This window comes from Musca autumnalis, unplaced genomic scaffold, assembly GCF_047663935.1.
Source record: "Musca autumnalis isolate F117 unplaced genomic scaffold, ASM4766393v1 scaffold_5, whole genome shotgun sequence".
Lineage (NCBI taxonomy): Eukaryota > Metazoa > Arthropoda > Insecta > Diptera > Muscidae > Musca > Musca autumnalis.
The window spans coordinates 61,179,119-61,197,001 of record NW_027412088.1 but is presented as its reverse complement, the minus strand read 5'-3'; the positions used below and the strand labels follow the sequence as shown (position 1 = coordinate 61,197,001).

Sequence of the window (17,883 nt, the reverse complement as noted above, 5' to 3'; positions counted from 1 at the left end):
TTGATGAGACATGGATCCACCACTATACTCCAGAGACAAAAGAACAATCCAAACAATGGACTGAAGCTGGAGGAAGTGCCCCAAAGAAGGCAAAAACAATTCAATCGGCTGGTAAGGTTATGGCAACGTTTTTTTGGGACTTCAAAGGTATTTTATTGATTGACTATCTGCAAAAGGGTAAAACAATAAATTCAGAGTACTATTGCAACCTTTTGGATCAATTAAATGTACAAATTCGAGAAAAACGTCCAGGCTTACAACACAAAAAAATTATTTTTCATCAAGACAACGCATCAGCGCACAAGAGTGTTTTAACAATGGCTAAAATCAATTAAAGTACAAGTTGCTTGAGCACCCACCTTATTCTCCTGATTTAGCTCCCAGTGACTTTTACTTGTTCCCAAATCTAAAAAAATGCCTTGCTGGCAAGCGTTTTACCTCAAATGAAGATGCAATTACAGTTGTAAACCACTATTTTGAAGACCTTGAGGAAAACTATTTTAATCAAGGGATAGAATTGCTAGAAAAGCGTTGGACTAAGTGTATTGAAGTTTCAGGAGATTATATTGAAAAATAAAAATATTTTTGAAAAACTAACTATTCTCTTTCATTGATAGCCTAAGAAGTTTCCGAATCGCCCTTGTACGATGTCCAAAGTATGGACCAAATCGGTTACTGCTTTCGGGAGTTATGGTGCGCATTACACTATGCAACACTGAAAATGCAAACAACTTCTAGTATGCATTTTTTGAAAGTACATATTTAGACTATAAAAACCCTAGTAGGGTTTTGTCCTGTCAGATCCAGTTCGGATTTTATGGCCTCATCTAAACCGGGCTAAATCTACACTTTTTTGCATTTATCAGGTCTTTATCTCAGAAATGAATAGGAATTTGGCCTTGCTGTCTTTAGTAATATTGTAGCCCTAAACTAGTAGAACTTATCTTTTTAAAAACCCACATAAGAAAAACTCCATCTAAGGCATGAGAATCTATAAAATAGAGAAAATTTGACATAATTGCTGAAATTCTGGTCAGTATCGGCTAAACTATTGGGAGTTTAACCAAGTAACCTTTTGCAAAAATCTTCCAAATAAAGTTCTCAACAATTCTTTAGAACATTCTGAAACTCTAAAATGCTTACTTCATGGTGTTTCAGAGGTATTTTGCATCATATCTTTTACAACACGTATTTCAAACACAGTTCACACCAACAGATTATTCTCGCATTTCGGATTTCACTACATTATTGACATTTTTATTAAATCGTCGTTGAAAAATGTACTGAAAACAACGGGATAGAGGTATTTAACAACAATGACATGTTCAGAAGAGTTGTGTATTACATTCCAGGGAATATTTTTCCAAAAGAAAATATTCAGAAAAAAATAACGGTTTTGGAGATAAGGTGGGAAATGTGCAAAAATTGTGGCATTATTGCATATATTTTGAAATTTGAGGCAATAAATGTAGTTTTTCGAGTTCATTATTTATCCAAATATTTTATTCTTGTCCTTACCTACAAATTTGCTTCAGAGGTCAGAATAAAATTCGCATTGGTTTCAGAGATATAGCCCCGAATTTCTTTAAAAACTCAATATTTAACCATGTTTAGATGGGGCCATAAAATCCGAGCTGGATCTGACACAACAAAACCCAACTTCGGTTTCTTGTCGTTTTGGTCTGTACTTTCAAAAATTCGTCAGTTCGAATTGTTTGCACAAGATCACCTTAAAAATGTTGCACAGTGTTATTTTAGCGAAAAGTTTTGAACTTTTGTGGGGGAGGCACCTAAAGAAGTGGACCGATAAGACCCATCTTAGAACTTGGGCCAAAAATTACGATTGCCAAATTTTGAATCGAATCGGTTTATCCGTTCGTTGTGGGTATAAAACTTGCCCACAGAAATTTGTCGTTACACACCTTCATATAGTCCCCCTAAAACGGTACCTCTCGAATTTCGGTACTTGAAATTTGCAGTCTCAATATTCTATCGAAATGGCTAAAATTTGGTACTTAGTCTTCGTAGCGGTTTTCAAATTTGCCACTTAAATTTGTCAGTATAGATTCACGACTTCATATAGCCCCCATAGAACGGTACCTCCCAATTTTCGGGAATTTGAAGGTTGTGATGTCAGTATTTCATCGAAATGATTGAAATTCGGTATTTGGCCTTCGAAGGGGGTTTTAAAATTTGCCCATTAAATTTGTCGGTATAGGTCCACGACTCCATATAGCCCCCTTGGACCGGTACCTCCCAATTTTCGGTATTTTGAAGGTTGTGGTCTCAATATTCCATCGAAATGGCAGAAAATCGGTATTTGGTCTTCGTTGGTGTTATAAAACTTTCCTCGAGAATTTTGTTGGTATAGATTCATCTTTCATATAGCCCCCATAGAACGGTACTTCCCGCTTTTCGGTATTTTAAAAGTAGTGGCTTCAATATTCCACCGATATGGCTAAAATTTGGTATTTGGTCTTCGTTGGTGGTACAAAACTTTCCACCAGAAATTTGTCGGTACAGGTTCACGCCTTCATATAGCCCCCATAGAACGTTACATCCCGATTTTCGGTATTTTGAAGGTTGCGGCCACAACAACCCACCGAAGTGTTCGAAATTTGGAATTTGGATTACGTGGGAGGTAAAAACCTTTCCGACTGTAATTCATTGGTATTGGTCCACGTTTGAATATAGCCGTCATAGAACGGTACCTCCCGATTTTCGGTATTTTGAAGGTTGTGGCCACAACAACCCACCGAAATGGGTAAAAAATCGGTATTTAGTATACATTGAAAGTAAAAACCTTTCTGACTGACATTCGTAAACATAGCTCTCATAGAACGGTACCTCCCGATTTTTGTAATTCTGACGGTTGTGACATAAATATGCTAGCGAAATTACAAAAATTCTTATTTAGTCTTCTAGGGTCCTACAGTATAGGTCCTACAGACTATATCCCCCAAAGAAGCTTGCCTCTTGATTTTCGGTATTTTGAAGGTTTTAGCCACATTATCTTATGGAAATATCGGAAATTTTGTATTAAGTCTTCTTTGAGTCTAAAAACTTTCCGCCGGAAATGTGTCGGTATAGATTGAGATTTTGATAAAGCCCCCAGAAATTTGTCGGTATAGATCGAGATTTTGATAAAGGCCCCATGGAACGATACCTCCTGAATTTCGGTATTTTTAAGTTTAGCCACATTGTTTTACCGAAACTGCTAAAATGAAAAGGAAACTAATTGTTCCAGTTTACTTCAATACAACTCGTGGTGGAGGGTATAACAAGTTCGGCTCAGCCGAACTTAACGCTGTTCTTGCTTGCTAATTAAAGCACTTTATTACCAGTACTCACTGCAGTGCTCAAGTGGCGCCTTTAATTACCACTGCAAAATCACAACGAATTAACAAATATTTGCAAATGTTTTTATTACCAGCACAATGTTTAGTTTTTGTTGTTGTTTTTTTTTTTCATTTGTCATTTACAGTGAGTGGTAGCCTCAAACCACTTGACAATTAAAATGATTACAATAATGATAACAACAAACACTAAAGCTCTTTACAGCACAATGAGTTGGATTTTTTCGTGCACAGTGGGCGTGTAATTCTTATTATTTATTTTTTATCCATTTCATAAGGTAACATCATCATAAGGCAAAAATAATATTACATACAAATCTTAAATGCTTTAACATTTATATTTATAGTTCCCCAACCTACAATAAAGATTACAGTGGGGAAAGAAGTCCTGTAGGACATTTTATATCCACAGCAGGGAGAAATTATCTCCGGTAGAAATTTTATCTCCATATTTCTTTTTTTTTGACCACTGATATATCATGTTGCATTATTCCAAAATATTTTTCCACAAATCATTACAAATTATTTACTACGGTCTATTATGTGCAGCCTTAGAAAAAACCAAAACAACTGCTACCAGAAACAATAAATCAAACAGAATCAACTTTATTCCCATTATTTTTTTAAAAATTCCCACTGAAGGGAATCTCAAAATAGAAACAAAATTCCCCTTCCTAAATAAGCAATGCAACACATTCTCCCTTCAATGTTCATGCTTAGCAAAGTACGAAGTTTGTTTTGTGGGTAGCTGACTGAATGACTGGCACTATTTTTCATTTGGCAACAAAAATTAATCATAAAACTTTTGTTTCATTTGCCATAATAGAGTGCTGCTGCATATAAACGTTGAGCACCAGAGTGAACGATTGTGTGTTCGTTTGCCGCAAATTCCGCAATGTAAACAATTTGCTAACATTTGTAATAGTTTCAGAACACACAAACTTCCTGATGGGAATATAATTCCAAAGTGTTTTGGAATTGACAAGTGGTACAATGGGAAGGGGTATATGGGATTAGGTATTTTAATGGTTGTCATTAAGCAAGTACAAAAATATGATACACAAATATAAATATATACATATGTACATTCTATATGTATGAATGAAATTCCACACACGCATGCCTACATACAGAGGTACACGTGTATTATGGCGCCCATTGAGAATGTCGTTGTTACCGATGTAAACGTGTGTCTGCTTTTGTGACCATAAATGTTAAATTAAAAAGAAAATTAAGAGTTACATAAATAAATTGTGTGGCTTACCTACTACTGTGAGCTACTGTGAGGTTACAAATGAGAATTACAATGTTGCAGTTATAATTAACTTTCTGCCAGATCTGAAAGAGAGAAGAAGTAAAAAATTATTTAGTTTAAGTTTGTTTAATAGATATAGTAAGTAAAATAGGTAATGTAAAGCAAGTAAGGAAGGTTGAAAGTCGAAAGAAAATTGAATTTATGAGCAAATTTGTCTTAACATTAGTCTTTAACATGACCGGACCGATGACAAGGATAAACAAGTAATAAAAAAAATAATTAAAACAAATAAAAAAGAGTTAATTTCGACCGGGCCGAAAGGTTTATACCATTTACTATAAAATTGTAGATTTCATTCCTATCCAAAATTTTAGGTGGATATATTTTGTGACCCCGCATACCCAAATGTCTAAATATCATCCGAAAATGTATCAAATAAATTCAATTGGGTCTTCCTTTAAAAGGGAGCTATAAGAAAGTGTGGGTGTGCCACCGTGGTGCAATGGTATGCACACCCGCCTTGCACTCAGAAGGTCTGCCCAGGCCAAGCAACATCAAATTTTCAACGGTGACAAAATACCCCTCAGTAATGTTGGCGACATTTCATTAAGCTAATATGAATCGGGTTGCACTCATTGATTTGAGTGAAATTTTCCTTGTCCCTTATGGGATATTTGTGGAACAATTATCATAACAAAGTGTGTACAAATTTTGACATTTTTTCGTGAAGATGTTTTGTGGCAACTGGGAACCTCAAATTTTAAATTACAGTTAGTTCGGTCCAAAAATGTTGCCAAAATCCGCCAAATACCGGAAATCGGGAAGTACCGTTATATGGGGCTATACCCAAACATTATCCTATATTGATGGTTTATGGTGGATATGATTTATGACCCCTGGGAACCTCAAGTCTATAATCCGCAAAATATCGAAAATCGGGAGGTACCGTTATATGGCGGCTATACCAAAACATTATCCTATATTGATGGTTAATGGTGGATATGATTTGTCACCCCTGGGAACCTCAAGTCTATAATCCGCAAAATATCGAAAATCGGGAGGTACCGTTATATGGCGGCTATACCAAAACTTGGGCCTATGTTGATATTTTTTGTGACCACTGGGATCGTCAAATGTAAAATTACAGTTAGTTCGGTCCAAAAATGTAGCTAAAATGGGGTCTATCAAAAAATTCATTATGTCATAACTCAGAAATTTCAGCTATGCGATCCTTTCGGGTTCTCAATTGGGGCTTTCTTACCGAAAAGGAATTTTTCCTCCCCCAGATCTTAACTTCCATTTTGTGTCACAGGTTATTCGGTAAGATTTCCAATAGAGACCACAATGTCTTTAATAGATGACAAGGATGACTTCTGATAAAAAATACAGGAAGAGAATACCAAAAGACCTTTGTGAGAAGACCAGTAAGACTTCTGACGAAGGAGGTTAAATGTTCAATCTTAATTCGACTGTCATAGAACTTTACTTTGCAAAAGTATAAAGAATCAATTGGATCAACAAAACAGGGATGAATAGACTACACTTTAGAGGATAGTAAATATCCTGTGAATTGTCCTTAAACTTAGTATAATATACCGTTTGCATATATGTTTTCTTATACCCTTCATTTAAAATTGATAATGCTTTTTAAAAAATGTTCTTGTTCCAAATTTAATGTTATATTTCTATAACGTGGAAAAAGTTTTGCCCGGAGTCGGAGCTCCGCGGAGTCGAGTTATTTTTTTCGACTCAAACTCCGACTCGTAGATTCCGACTCTGAAACCCTGGTCGTAGCAGGGCCCGGAAGAAGAACTATTTGGAAAAAAATCAAACAAGATCCGAGAAGAACGGGACCAATATAGAAAGTCCATGTTTCAAACTAGTACATGACTAGATGAAAGAATACGATGTGCAAAGTTTGGACTAATCAGAAACTACCTGTGCGAGTTTTCTTGCAGATTTTCCATTTTAGTTGGTGCCATCAGTAATCGGGAGGTACCGTTCTATGGGGCCTGTATGAAGACGTTGACCTATACCGAGAAATTTCAGATGGAAAATTGTATACCCCAACGAAGACTAAATGCCAAATTTCTGTAATTTCGGTGATATATTATGGTCACAACCTTCAAAATACCGAAAATTGGGAGTTACCGTTCTATGAGGCTATATGAAGACGTGGACTTATGCGGACAAATTCCAGGTGTAAAGTTTCATTCCCCCAACGAAGACTTTATACCAAATTTCAGCCATTTCGATGGATTATTCTGTCCATAACCTTCAAAATACCAAAAATCGGGAAGTACCATTCGGGAAGTTGTTTCTATGGGGGCTATATTAAGGCGTGGACCTATGCCGATCAATTTCGGGTTGAAAGTTTTATACCTATAAGGAAGACTTAATACCAAATTTCAGCCATTTCGGAAGAATATTGAGCCCACAACCTTCAAAATATCGGAAATCGGGAGATACCGTTCTACGGTGGCTCTATGAAGACGTGGACCTATGCGGACAAATTTCAGGTGTAAAGTTTCATTCCCCCATCAAAGACCTAATACCAAATTTCAGCCATTTCGGTGGGATATTCAGGCTACAAATCCTTGCATATGGTTTTGCATATGCTCATTTTATGCAAATATGTAAAAATATGCACGATAAGCAAAAAATTCTGGGCCTAATTCGTTTTATTTTGTGATAAAACGAGTTTCTGTCTAATCAGATTTTCTCTACGACCATCCTAACCATATATGCATTTGCATTGGATTCCGCTGTATAGTTATGACCAATTCGGTTACTCCCTTCGAGAGTTATGGTGCGCACCATTTTAGCGAAAAATGTAAATCTTTTGTGGGAAAGTTACCGATCGTGTGCAACCAGATCGGTTGCTTTGTTCACTACCTGTGTAGTGTTGATCAGAAAGTATTTAGGGGGTGAAAAGCACTAAAAACATAATTTTATCCGATGTTGTTGCTGCTGTGTATGTCGCGATAATTGTCCGATCTCTGGTATCTTATCACAATTGTGGAAAAAAATCGTGGAAAGCTCGTGTCCAGGAGTAGTGGTGCAGGGAATCATATGATCGGCCCCTTCCTACTATTGCTCTCACTTGTTTTGACTTATTTGTTTCTTTTTTATAGAAGTGCTACAAGTCTTCTGCTAAAAGTACTAAAAGTATTTGAGAGGGTCTATTGGACTACTATTAAGGACCTTGTGGTCTTCTATGATAAATGCTACTGACGATCAACATGAAGACCAACATGTCTTCCAAGTTCTAAGATCTTCTACGAGGAAACGTACTTGACTTCAATGAAGAGATCAGAACAAATTCTATGAAAAGAGGTACTGGCCTTTTACATTTGTCTGTCTGTGTGCTGGTTGGTGTTCACGATAAATATCGGATATTTTATTAAAATTTTCCATTCCACTCTTCCGGTTACAATTCTACAAAAGTACAAAATGCGCTTAAGTTAAGTAAACTGGTTGGCCCATTTCAGAACTTAAAATACAAATAACAAGTAAAAAAGTATCAGTCGGCTTTGCCGACAGAGATATACCCTCAGCCTGTGTATATTGAAACAATTTTTTCCCAAAATACGTATGTATTTAGGGGGTTTTAAAAGTTTTTGGGCGTTTGAACAGACAAAAATGTTGATTAGGATTAAAGATCAAAAGTTTTGCAGAGGAGATACTAAAAGGAATGTATCGACATTGACCATTATGAATGTGGATCTCCAGCCACAACATATGGTGCCATAGGGGGTTTTTACACTCATCGGGATGTTTGCTCAAGAAGTATGGACTTGCCCCTAAAAAACTTTTACCATCGTAAACGAGGCAGCGAATGCAAGTTGCTTCAAAACAATTCAAAGTGATTCCATATCAGGTCTTAAAGTGAACTTATCCGAAAATTTTGTGTGGGAGGTACCGGATGGAGTGGACAAATATAGTCCATATTCGAACATGATCTATATCTGGTAGATATATTAGGATGTGTAAAGTATAGACCAATTCGGCCACTCCCTTCAAGAGTTACCGTACGAACAATTTTCCGAACATTTTTGAACTTTTGTGGGGGAGGTACCTGAGGGAGTGGACCAATATGGCTTATCTTCAAACTTAAACTATGTTTGGACAAAATATTACTAAAGCCATATTTTGGACCGAATCGGCAGATCCGTTCGAGAGTTATCTTGGGCTCCAACCACCTCACATGGTGTCATAGGGGTTTTTTTGCAACTTTCAGGCTATTTTCTGAAACTTATACCGTCGTATGGAGGGCAGTGAATACAAGTTGCTAAAACAAAACTCAAAGCGATTCGAGAGATGGCCCTAAACTGAACTTTTCCGAAATTTTGTGTGGGAGGTACCCGAAGGAGTGGACCTATTGAGACCATATTGGAACCTCATATTACTCTGGTAGAAAGTTTACGCTATACAAAGTATGGACCAAATCGGTTACTCCCTTTAAGAGTTACCGTACGAACAATTTTTCCGAACATTTTTGAAATTTTGTGGGGGAGGTACCGGAAGGAGTGGACCGATGTAGGTCATCTTCGAACTTAAACTAAGTTTGGGCAAAATATTACGAAAGCCAAAATTTGAACCGAATCGGTTCATCCCTTCGAGAGTTATCGTGCGCTCCAGTCAGCAGGATAGACAGACGGACGGACATGGCTAGATCGACTCCAAATTGTCTGAAACACATTTCGTCCAAACATACTTGGGGTCTAAAACCATTATTTCGATGAGGCACATTTTCATCGTATCAAAGTGTATATACCCTCCTTAGCCTAAAGGCTGAGGGTATAATAAGAAATCAAAATTTTGATTAAGGCTGTAAAACAATTTTCTAATTGGTTTTCGAGATATACTCCACGCAAAACCCTTGATATGTCGAACATTTTGTCCAATAGACATTTAATTTCATGTACTTATAATCTGCACAATACTGAACTTGTACCCTTTTTGAATACAGAATGAGTTTAAAGCCTCAATACCTTTATGTTCATTAGAGAATTCCAAAACACTGACATGGCATAAAGAAGTAATTCAGAAGTTTCTATTAAAAAGAGTATTCAAACAAAAAAATTTTAAATATTTCTTAGACAACTTGCTAATAATTAATTCTGTTACTCCATTCGAGAGTTATCGTGTACACCATTTCTGCGAAAAATGTTGAACTTTTGTGTCGGAGATACCGGAAGAAGTGAAACGATAAATTTGGACATTTTGCACCCGATCGGTTGCTTTGTTCGAGAGTTATCGTGCGCACCAGCCCGACAGACAATACGGATGGACATTGGATTTCGTCCAAACATACATGGGGTCTAAAACTTTCGCAGTATTTGGGCCCCAAAGGGGAGCCACATTTTTGGTCGTATACCCTCAAGGCTGAGAGTATAAAACTTGCACTGTGAACCGACATTTTGGGGGGTGGAAATTTCCTATTGGAGATGAAAGCCCTTGGTGAGTATATACAGAACCCCGAAGGACAGATTCGCCGTGAGTCGAACTTTCGCGATATGGCGTGATGAATATTTTGCTGGAACAATAAAACCGTATTTTGAACCGTTTCTTAACGTTTGTGAGGATACATTTCTGTGCGTGAAAAAAATTATGATCATGACCTGGGGGAGAAAAAATATTTTTGGAGGTGAAAGACCTTGGAGATGACATACAGAATCCTGAAGGCAGATCCGTCGTGAGTCGAACCTGACCAAGATTCGGGTAAAAGTAAAAACGACCGCTTAAACAAGATTATATCGATTTTATGTCTTTGGAAACCATACCCAAAATCTTTCGAGCGACATTTTTGTAGAATATTCCGAAGCTGAAAAATGTCATCTTGCGCCACTTTTATTGCGGTTCTTGAAATAAAGGACGAAAAGGACATTGAAGGAAGCGAGAAGGTTGAAATGTTCTACGAAAAAATCGTCATTTGATTTGACTGAAGACATGTCATCTTAAATATAAGCTTAAACAACAGCGAACAAAGATATAACGCTGATTCCAGATGGCTTTTAGGGTCTCCAGCAAAATATTCATCGCGAAAGTTCGACTCACGGCGAATCTGTCCTTCGGGGTTCTGTATATACTCACCAAGGGCTTTCATTTCAAATAGGAATTTTCCGCCCCCCAGACTTTGAGCTCCATTTTGTTGCACAGTGTTATAAAAGAAAAAGAAATTTGACCTTTGCAATTTTTATACCTATAGGACCAAAAAAGTACCTCCCCTTTGGAGATCATACCCGAAAGTGCAAGTGATGGGAAAAAAGGCCTTGTTACGAATCTTCTTATTTTTGATCTTCAATGCGGTGTCAGAAGAGATTACTTTTCAATGACTCAAAAAATTACACACAGTGTAATTGATTTTACATTAATCAGTGGTGACAAACTTGTCTTGGTATTAATTAAACAAACCATTCCACTAATGGCTTTCTTAACTTTTTTATGATTTCCGCCCAGCTTTTACCTTTATTAAATGTTTTATTTATTTGCCAAATAAAAATGCTTACACAAAAGTGTTTAATTAAATTTTGGTATGTAGTTATGTGTTTACGCATTTTCTTCCTTCATTAAAAGGTGCTAATTTTAATTTTAGTTAGTTTTTTTCTTCTAATTTTCATTTTGTTGTTATTTCAGGAAGCAGCCACAATAAAGTAGAGTGATAAAATTAAATTACACTGTCTTAAGTTTCACAGCAGGAACATAAAGAACGTGTTTGCAAATAACATGGAAATAAGAATGAGAATGATAAAACATAACTCGCAGGTTGTGTTTGTGACAGGCGACACCAAATGCCAAACTGCAGGAGGGCATCATCACATGGGTATGACATAACCATATGCATGTATATGGGTTTGGGCTATTACAGCCCCCTCGTGAGGTATGGAGAAAAGCTAAAGATGGGGGGATTTATTTTTTAGTAAACATTTTTTAATAGAATAAAAATGTTAAACGTTCGCAATTATAAAATATAAAGTGAAGATATTATCGTTGATATGGATCAGATATTGTGTTATTTAGTATTGGACCTCACATTGACTACACTAAATGACACAATTATAAACTAAATTACCAATGAACCACATTCCTGCGTCGAGTGCTGGGATTGTTAAACTAACATTTCACTTCAATTTTTAAGCTATGTATTTTCATTCCCTACATTCTTCTAATCGTAAATTAAAAACACCAGTAGTCCTTCGCCCATGTGCTCTCTACATCAATTTACGGAGAAGTGTTAAGACATTATTTTAAATTACCCTCAATTTTCAGTGATTGAAAACTCCAACAAACTTAATTTTATTACTTCTCTTGCCAACCCTAGCAAATCATGTTATTCAATTCTTTGACACATTGAACTGTCAAAGGATCTACTACTATTCTTTACTCGAACCAAACATAGACACACACAAGAAACCACAAATTCTTGTCAATATCTTTAATGGAACAATTGCTGATGTTTTTGCTGCTATTGTTGTTGTTGATGATGTTCAACGCCTTCCATTGTTTGTAAACATATCGTTTGAATTTAATTCAATTTTATCGAGAGTGGCATTTTTGCAATGATGGTGTCATTGCGGTAATGTTGGGTTACCCCAACGTTATTGTTGCCTCAGCCATTCAGTCAGGCAGCAGCAGCAGCAACTGAAAGGTGAATAGTGTGATGGTTGTGAAAAGTGTGATTACAAGCATTTTCATTCCTTACAATGGAATACAATGAAATGGCAACGTTGTTATTGTGACACATAAAAATGTGACATTTCCTTTTTTTTCGCACTATCACTGTGATTATGTTCAATATCCGTACTCATGGGTTGGACTAACGAGATACAGGAGGTCTCTGGTGCAAGTAAATGTTATCATGTCTGGAATACAAAATATATTTTATTCAAAATGTTTACCTCTTGCTGGAATTGATTCTAAGCTAATCGGTATTTATATATGTATATAATTACGGCTCATGCCTTTAGACTAACGAGGGTATAGTCAAGGGACATCTGGAGTTATAAGCGTGGATTTTTAATAATATTTTTTTCAAGGGACTTCTGGAGTTATAAGCGTAGATTTTTAAAACTATTTTTTCAAGCGACATCTTGAGTTATAAGCGTGGATTTTTAAAAATATTTTTTCAAGGTTATAAGCGTGGATTTTTAAAAATATTTTTTCAAGGTTATAAGCGTGGATTTTTAAAAATATTTTTTCAAGGTTATAAGCGTGGATTTTTAAAACTATTTTTTCAAGGTTATAAGCGTGGATTTTTAAAAATATTTTTTCAAGGTTATAAGCGTGGATTTTTAAAAATATTTTTTCAAGGTTATAAGCGTGGATTTTTAAAAATATTTTTTCAAGGTTATAAGCGTGGATTTTTAAAAATATTTTTTCAAGGTTATAAGCGTGGATTTTTAAAAATATTTTTTTAAGGTTATAAGCGTGGATTTTTAAAAATATTTTTTCAAGGTTATAAGCGTGGATTTTTAAAAATATTTTTTCAAGGTTATAAGCGTGGATTTTTAAAAATATTTTTCCAGGTTATAAGAGTGGATTTTTAAAAATATTTTTCCAGGTTATAAGCGTGGATTTTTAAAAATATCTTTTCCAGGTTATAAGCGTGGATTTTTAAAAATATTTTTTCAAGGTTATAAGCGTGGATTTTTAAAAATATTTTTTCAAGGTTATAAGCGTGGATTTTTAAAAATATTTTTTCAAGGTTATAAGCGTGGATTTTTAAAAATATTTTTCCAGGTTATAAGAGTGGATTTTTAAAAATATTTTTCCAGGTTATAAGCGTGGATTTTTAAAAATATCTTTTCCAGGTTATAAGCGTGGATTTTTAAAAATATTTTTTCAAGGTTATAAGCGTGGATTTTTAAAAATATTTTTTCAAGGTTATAAGCGTGGATTTTTAAAAATATTTTTTCAAGGTTATAAGCGTGGATTTTTGAAAATATTTTTTCAAGGTTATAAGCGTGGATTTTTGAAAATATTTTTTCAAGGTTATAAGCGTGGATTTTTAAAAATATTTTTTCAAGGTTATAAGCGTGGATTTTTAAAAATATTTTTCCAGGTTATAAGCGTCGAATTTTAAAAATATTTTTTCAAGGTTATAAGCGTGGATTTTTAAAAATATTTTTTCAAGGTTATAAGCGTGAATTTTTAAAAATATTTTTTCAAGGTTATAAGCGTGAATTTTTAAAAATATTTTTCCAGGTTATAAGCGTGGATTTGTAAAAATATTTTTTCAAGGTTATAAGCGTGGATTTTTAAACATATTTTTTCAAGGTTATAAGCGTGCATTTTTAAAAATATTTTTTCAAGGTTATAAGCGTGGATTTTTAAAAATATTTTTCCAGGTTATAAGAGTGGATTTTTAAAAATATTTTTCCAGGTTATAAGCGTGGATTTTTAAAAATATCTTTTCCAGGTTATAAGCGTGGATTTTTAAAAATATTTTTTCAAGGTTATAAGCGTGGATTTTTAAAAATATTTTTTCAAGGTTATAAGCGTGGATTTTTAAAAATATTTTTTCAAGGTTATAAGCGTGGATTTTTAAAAATATTTTTTCAAGGTTATAAGCGTGCATTTTTAAAAATATTTTTTCAAGGTTATAAGCGTGGATTTTTAAAAATATTTTTCCAGGTTATAAGAGTGGATTTTTAAAAATATTTTTCCAGGTTATAAGCGTGGATTTTTAAAAATATCTTTTCCAGGTTATAAGCGTGGATTTTTAAAAATATTTTTTCAAGGTTATAAGCGTGGATTTTTAAAAATATTTTTTCAAGGTTATAAGCGTGGATTTTTAAAAATATTTTTTCAAGGTTATAAGCGTGGATTTTTAAAAATATTTTTCCAGGTTATAAGAGTGGATTTTTAAAAATATTTTTCCAGGTTATAAGCGTGGATTTTTAAAAATATCTTTTCCAGGTTATAAGCGTGGATTTTTAAAAATATTTTTTCAAGGTTATAAGCGTGGATTTTTAAAAATATTTTTTCAAGGTTATAAGCGTGGATTTTTAAAAATATTTTTTCAAGGTTATAAGCGTGGATTTTTGAAAATATTTTTTCAAGGTTATAAGCGTGGATTTTTAAAAATATTTTTTCAAGGTTATAAGCGTGGATTTTTAAAAATATTTTTCCAGGTTATAAGCGTCGAATTTTAAAAATATTTTTTCAAGGTTATAAGCGTGGATTTTTAAAAATATTTTTTCAAGGTTATAAGCGTGAATTTTTAAAAATATTTTTTCAAGGTTATAAGCGTAGATTTTTAAAAATATTTTTTCAAGGTTATAAGCGTGAATTTTTAAAAATATTTTTCCAGGTTATAAGCGTGGATTTGTAAAAATATTTTTTCAATGTTATAAGCGTGGATTTTTAAACATATTTTTTCAAGGTTATAAGCGTGCATTTTTAAAAATATTTTTTCAAGGTTATAAGCGTGGATTTTTAAAAATATTTTTTCAAGGTTATAAGCGTGCATTTTTAAAAATATTTTTTCAAGGTTATAAGCGTGGATTTTTAAAAATATTTTTTCAAGGTTATAAGCTTGGATTTTTAAAAATATTTTTTCCAGGTTATAAGCGTGGATTTTTAAAAATATTTTTTCAAGGGACTTCTAGAGTTATAAGCGTGGATTTTTAAAAATATTTTTCAATGGACTTCTAGAGTTATAAGCGCGGATTTTTAAAAATATTTTTCAATGGATTTCTAGAGTTATAAGCGTGGATTTTTAAAAATATTTTTCAATGGACTTCTAGAGTTATAAGCGTGGATTTTTAAAAATATTTTTTCAAAGGACTTCTAGAGTTATAAGCGTGGATTTTTAAAAATATTTTTTCAAGGGACTTCTAGAGTTATAAGCGTGGATTTTTAAAAATATTTTTTCAAGGGACTTCTAGAGTTATAAGCGTGGATTTTTAAAAATATTTTTCAATGGACTTCTAGAGTTATAAGCGTGGATTTTTAAAAATATTTTTCAATGCACTTCTAGAGTTATAAGCGTGGATTTTTAAAAATATTTTTTCAAAGGACTTCTAGAGTTATAAGCGTGGATTTTTAAAAATATTTTTTCAAGGGACTTATGGAGTTATAAGCGTGGATTTTTAAAAATATTTTTTCAAGGGACTTATGGAGTTATAAGCGTGGATTTTTAAAAATATTTTTTCAAGGGACTTATGGAGTTATAAGCGTGGATTTTTAAAAATATTTTTTCAAGGGACTTATGGAGTTATAAGCGTGGATTTTTAAAAATGTTTTTTCAAGGGACTTATGGAGTTATAAGCGTGGATTTTTAAAAATATTTTTTCAAGGGACTTATGGAGTTATAAGCGTGGATTTTTAAAAATATTTTTTCAAGGGACTTATTGAGTTATAAGCGTGGATTTTTAAAAATATTTTTTCAAGGGACTTATGGAGTTATAAGCGTGGATTTTTAAAAATATTTTTTCAAGGGACTTATGGAGTTATAAGCGTGGATTTTTAAAAATATTTTTTCAAGGGACTTATGGAGTTATAAGCGTGGATTTTTAAAAATATTTTTTCAAGGGACTTATGGAGTTATAAGCGTGGATTTTTAAAAATATTTTTTCAAGGGACTTATGGAGTTATAAGCGTGGATTTTTAAAAATATTTTTTCAAGGGACTTATGGAGTTATAAGCGTGGATTTTTAAAAATATTTTTTCAAGGGACTTATGGAGTTATAAGCGTGGATTTTTAAAAATATTTTTTCAAAGGATTTCTGGAGTTATAAGCTTGGTTTTTAAAAATATTTTTTAAGGAACGTCTGGAGTCAAAATCGTGGATTTTTAAAAACAGTTTTTCAAGGAAATTCTAGAGTTATAAGCGTGGATTTTTAAAAATATTTTTTCAAAGGACTTCTAGAGTTATAAGCGTGGATTTTTAAAAATATTTTTTCAAAGGACTTCTAGAGTTATAAGCGTGGATTTCTAAAAATATTTTTTCAAAGGACTTCTAGAGTTATAAGCGTTGATTTTTAAAAATATTTTTTCAAAGGACTTCTAGAGTTATAAGCGTGGATTTTTAAAAATATTTTTTCAAAGGACTTCTAGAGTTATAAGCGTGGATTTTTAAAAATATTTTTTCAAAGGACTTCTAGAGTTATAAGCGTGGATTTTTAAAAATATTTTTTCAAGGGACTCCTAGAGTTACAAGCGTGGATTTTTAAAAATATTCTTTCAAGGGACTTCTGGAGTTATAAGCGTGGATTTTTAAAAATATTTTTTCAAGGGACTCCTAGAGCGTGGATTTTTAAAAATATTTTTTCAAAGGACTTCTAGAGTTATAAGCGTGGATTTTTAAAAATATTTTTTCAAAGGACTTCTAGAGTTATAAGCGTGGATTTTTAAAAATATTTTTTCAAGGGACTCCTAGAGTTACAAGCGTGGATTTTTAAAAATATTCTTTCAAGGGACTTCTGGAGTTATAAGCGTGGATTTTTTTTCAAGGGACTTCTGGAGTTATAGTCGTGGATTTTTAAAAATATTTTTTCAAGGGACTTATGGAGTTATAAGCGTGGATTTTTAAAAATATTTTTTCAAGGGACTTATGGAGTTATAAGCGTGGATTTTTAAAAATATTTTTTCAAGGGACTTATGGATTTATAAGCGTGGATTTTTAAAAATATTTTTTTAAGGGACTTATGGAGTTATAAGCGTGGATTTTTAAAAATATTTTTTCAAGGGACTTATGGATTTATAAGCGTGGATTTTTAAAAATATTTTTTCAAGGGACTTATGGAGTTATAAGCGTGGATTTTTAAAAATATTTTTTCAAGGGACTTATGGAGTTATAAGCGTGGATTTTTAAAAATATTTTTTCAAGGGACTTATGGAGTTATAAGCGTGGATTTTTAAAAATATTTTTTCAAGGGACTTATGGAGTTATAAGCGTGGATTTTTAAAAATATTTTTTCAAGGGACTTATGGAGTTATAAGCGTGGATTTTTAAAAATATTTTTTCAAGGGACTTATGGAGTTATAAGCGTGGATTTTTAAAAATATTTTTTCAAGGGACTTATGGAGTTATAGGCGTGGATTTTTAAAAATATTTTTTCAAGGGACTTATGGAGTTATAAGCGTGGATTTTTAAAAATATTTTTTCATGGGACTTCTAGAATTATAAGCGTGGATTTTTAAAAATATTTTTTTCAAGGGACTTCTAGAATTATAAGCGTGGATTTTTAAAAATATTTTTTCAAGGGACTTCTAGAGTTATAGGCGTGGATTTTTACAAATATTTTTTCATGGGACATCTAAAGT

At 33.3% G+C, this 17,883-nt stretch overlaps 1 protein-coding gene across 13 annotated transcripts in view; it reads right to left on the bottom strand.

Annotated features, from left to right (window-relative positions):
* Dh31-R (Diuretic hormone 31 Receptor) overlaps window positions 1-17,883 on the bottom strand; it is a 451,262-nt gene that overhangs the window by 221,884 nt on the left and 211,495 nt on the right. For all 13 annotated transcript variants that reach the window (XM_073989144.1, XM_073989154.1, XM_073989149.1 and 10 more), the window contains one exon: window positions 4,621-4,694. The gene's annotated coding sequence lies outside the window, so the exon portion shown is untranslated. The remainder of the gene's footprint in view (window positions 1-4,620; window positions 4,695-17,883) is intronic.